Source organism: Pieris napi, chromosome 8 (genome assembly GCF_905475465.1).
Source record: "Pieris napi chromosome 8, ilPieNapi1.2, whole genome shotgun sequence".
In the NCBI taxonomy this organism is placed as follows: domain Eukaryota; kingdom Metazoa; phylum Arthropoda; class Insecta; order Lepidoptera; family Pieridae; genus Pieris; species Pieris napi.
In genome coordinates, this window is record NC_062241.1 from 3,803,567 (window position 1) to 3,808,700 (window position 5,134).

Below are 5,134 nucleotides of genomic sequence, written 5' to 3' on the forward strand. Positions count from 1 at the left end.
CGAGAGATATATGCATTATATTTGAAGCGTAGAATATCTAGAATGTTCTAAATTATTAGGGTCACCGGTATATTTCGCTAAAACATCAAAGAGCGAGGAGAGTTTTTATTGGAGTCAATAATATGGCAATTGCCTACCAATACTACAAATAACTGTTGTTGATTATTTTCTATATTGATAACAGATATACCTAAGATTACTCTAATCCCTACATTAACTTAGATACATTATACCAAATTCTATAAGTAAGAAGTTTTGTCTCATATTCAATGTATTTGGTACCACTTCTTAATAAATTTTTCAATATTTCTATATAAATGCTATATTATGGAAATGTATGTCACAGATCTTACGTGGGCTGACATAATAGCCCCTCAGTCGGTCAAACGAGCTATTGAGCGACATAACGTCAAGAATATACAACGTTCAGAAAATTCGTGTCGAAATTACACAAAAAATATTAAAGAAATTCATTGAATTCACGACCTCAGGGTTGGACTCACGAACCCAACTATTATGCAAACATATGTAATTCTAATGTACGTAAAAAAGATTAAAATATTTTGTTGTTATAGTTACCCTGTAACACTCGGTATTTGAAACATTACTTTTGTGTGGTACACTGCAAACATCACAATTATTATTAAATATTAATAATGCAAATAAAATAATGATTAGTGAAAAACGTTCCTACTATACCTCCCAACCAATTAATTATGATTAATTTATTGGCTGCCATATCGTGACATAAGGCTTTTAATAAAGTTAATTAAAGAATAATTTGCATTGTTGTTGTTCAGTGTAAACCTAATAATTAAAACGTGAATTTTAATCTTTGGGTTTCCCTCCTTCTAAGCGATCATAAACCGGCATCATAAACTGGCATCGCTTTCAAAGCAAAATCGAAAATTTTGCAATATAAAAAGCTGAAATATAAAGTGCTGAAAATATTAATTCGTGCTTGTAATTAAGAAACCTTGTAATTCCGGTCTCTTTCTCAGTTATTTGTATTACATAAATATTGTTTATTTATATATGAAATCTCGTGTATTATCTATTAGGTATATGAAAAGCAACATCAAAATTAGGCCCATGCATATAGACATTAAATGGAGTTATTTTTAAAAGCTTTTACGTGCTATTTTGGTAGTAATTAGTAACGATTATAACGTTGTTCATTTCCTTTCTAAATAGGTAATATATATGTAATATTTTTCAAATGGCACTGACCTAAGTTATTATTTAATTTTGACGTGAGGGTTTTTAGATGTAACAAAAAATTTAAAGCATATTCTAGTATAATAATTATAAAGGTAAAATTGAAAAGGATTTGGTTGGGAAAACTAGCTATTTGTTATATTTGTATCAAATAAATAACGCTTAGTATAAAAGCCTAAATACATTTCATAATTTTCAAAGTAATGCCATTTTGTATGTAACGAATATGATTTATGGAAAACTTGTTATGAAATTATTTCTACTTAAATCTTGCCTCACTTGATGAGCATAATTTCGTAACAAGACGCTTTTTCTGGTGAGCCGGAGACATCAAACGACGGAAATATGCCTTTTTAGGTAATAATATAATAGTTTTGGCAACAGGGCGCAGTTTGGTGTATTTTTTGTTAACAAAGTACCACATGACACTATGACAAATCAGGTTTTTGTTTTACACCACTCGACGGAGAAAACTAAGCCAAGGTAGTGCGACGCCCGCGCAGGTATGAACACAACATACGTAGAACAGCGGTTAAGCATTAAATTTTGAAATTATATTAATATTTGAAACCTATTATATGCTCACTGACTGAACTGTATTACTCATTAAAACTATTTTATTAAACGCCGACAATACTGGGATAGATAAAATGCAATTTGATTTTATAAACGTCTTTATAATTTCTAATATAACATCCTATGTATACATAAAACATATACTGGATTATCACGTTATTTAATGAAATGTTTAATTCTACTCTTTTTTGTACACAAGCTGCAGTGGTTTCAACACTGATTATATTGATACTAATTTAGACTTTTGCCAAAAAGTCTACAAACCGTATGAAACCTTGTTATAAAAACGGGCGTTGAGATCCAGAGAATATGCCGGCGCCGAAGCCACACCCTGTTTTTAAGCCATCAGTAAACGTGCTCATTCAGGGTCAATTGATCTTGTTCCTCTTCTCTCATTTGTACATGATATTTCCTGGTGAAAATGTGTTCTTATCACATGGTATCACCAGGAGTGGTTGATACTCTATCGCCCTGTTAAGAATAGCTGTGTCTGTGCGCTAGCACACACCTAACTATACTGAATAATACTTGTTATATACAGTCAAATCTGGGTAAGTGAAAACTGGATAAGTGAGAAAACTCTATAAGTGAGAGTAATAGCCGGCACCCGTCATTTTAAGCTCCCAAAACCTCTATTAGCGAGAAACAGAAACCTCTGTAAGAGAGAGTCGTTTTTCCCTCATGGACCTCCGTAAGTGAGACTGCTACATATCTTTACCTCTTTAAGCGACAGTCGGGCTTTATTTATTTATATTATGTACTTAAAAAGCGTTAGAGACGGTCGAACTTGCTGTGACTTGTTATTGCTGCGTACCTCTATAACAGAGAAACGCTACCCATGTACCTGCTTTAGCGAGAACATAAGCATAAGATCATAACTCGGATTAGTGAGAAACCTCTATAAGCGAGAATGATATTGTGCTCCCTTGAACTCTCGCTTATCCAGGTTTGACTGTATATTGTTTTACTATTACCTTATCAATAGATCACTTATCATTTTTTTATAACAGTCTTAGGTAATATATATTATAAAACTAAATAAAATCGCTTCTGTTCCTCTTGCGCTAAAACGCCCTCGTTATAATCGCGTTATTAATAGCGACAAGTCAGTGGAAACAAATTAGCAGCGCACGCAGAACCTTCACCCTCGACCCCAACATCAGACCTCACTCTATCACTGAAGGGTCAAAAGGAATATATTGTCACTATAAGGGACAATAAAAGGCAATCTTAATATGTAGCGCCTAATTAAGCTTATTTTAATTGCAAGTTTTGTCTAAAGATAATATAACTTTCACATTTTAAGATTTGGAAACTCATGTCTCTGGTTTGGTGGCAAGTCATAGACTATTTTTACAGTTCAGCCCTGCGATTCTGTAACTCACTTCACGAACTCACACAGCGGTTTTCGCATCGGCGGTCGCTCTCAGATCAGTCTTGAAGCAGTCATTTTATGATTTGGCATTCTGAAAAGTGAGTTACAGAATCGCAGGGCAGTACAAAGTTTTTGTCACTAATCAAGCTTCAACAATAGCTATTTTATTAGCCTTAAGCTAGAAAGAGCTTTTGTATGTTTGTTAATAGTTAACTATTGTTGCTACTTAAATATAACTTTCGACTCATTACAAATAATCGAATAGTAATAAAATAAAATAAAATTCACACAATATTCTGTAGTGAGTAACAAATTTTAACTGTCGAATTTTCATCTGCTAGTTTATAGTCTTTAATCAGTAACAATGTCGCATTATTAGTAATATATAGTAATAATAATAAACTTGGCAATTAAAAAGAGTGGCGGAGAGTTTATTGCCAGTTTTTCTCTTCCATTCTACGCCCTTGATTTGGGAACTGGCAGTAAATGTAAAATTAGAAACATTTAATATGTATTTCTTTTTGACGTTCATAAGTGTACATTGTGTTACCTAAATTAATAAATGATTTTGATTTGATTTAATGAGTTGTTTTAAAATTACGGATAAGTGACATATCGTAGATGTTATGGTAGTATTGGCTAGTAAACAAACTGCAGCCAGTCAACACATCTAACCATGTCAAACCCTTATTTAACTCTTTATAACTCATTATAAAGTTATTATTGTTATTAAAATATTATTTATTATATTCAAAATGAATGACTCACTGCGTGTTACGAAATATATTTATTAAAGCACGATTTGTGTTTGGCATTAATTAAAAATTTCCAGTTTTAACCTAGACCTACAATTGGCTCTTATTAAAAACTATAACTTTACCTTCGCCACTTGACCTTTTACATTTCAAATTTATCGCTATCGTTTCAGTTTTTCACCAAATGCTCGGCGGAAAACTGAAGTTGCGAAACTAATTCATCCCAGTTTAAATTGCACGATATGTTCTATATTATATAGAATTATGTATAACATATTGCTGTTAAACGACTTAAGCATTGTCTAATTAATAAACTTCTGGCGAAACACTTTTGGTTTAATGCGTGTGGGGGAGGTGGAACATTCAAGAATAAAGTTCTCTTTTCTGTTAAAATTTTTATCATAGACATATGATTAAAATAATCAGGATCATCATCGCTGAAATCATTGCCAAGCTAGATATTTTATGTATTTTTATGCAACATCTGACTAACTTGGCCGGGAGCAGAAGAAATCCAGCATCACTTAAACACGTTTCTTCTTCCATAGGATTTATTTGAAACCTTTTGGTGTTTATATTTTTTTCCCTTTATGGCTCTGGCACGGTTTGTGCATTAGCCAAGGTGTTTATATATAAATCAAGAGCACTTACTCGAATTGTGTAACCTTTTTCTGAAAGGATATTTTAAGCTCACTCAAGGCCTACAAGGTTTAAAAAATTAAGTAAGGTTTAATTGTAGGTTAAAAGTTTACTCACTTGAAAGTATTTTTCCTAAAACTTTATGAAATATTTTTATGGTTTTTCTTTAAGTCATAGCAAAGACCCTATTTACTCTTATCGTAGCGACGACATTCTTGTTTTAAAGTATGCAAATAGATTGGCAAACTTTACTGTCCCTAATTCTGAGTTATTTAAATCAAGTTTTCTTGTAGTGTCTTTTCTCTTAAATTTCATTGAGCCCATAATCTTTTCATAAAAAATATGGCTTAAATAGAAACATATATAAAGTTGGAGCATTTCAAAGTGATAATACAAGATTTGCTGTAAATACATTCTCGCTTTTCCAAGCTTTTCGTTTCTTTCGGAAAATCCGACTATTGAAGCCTCCCCTTAGCTGTTAGAGTTGAAGCCTTGAGAGCAAGCCTTTTGGACCCGTGTCGCTCAGGCTTTGACGGCTTCCGTTTGGTACAGCCGGGGTGGGGCGGCGCAG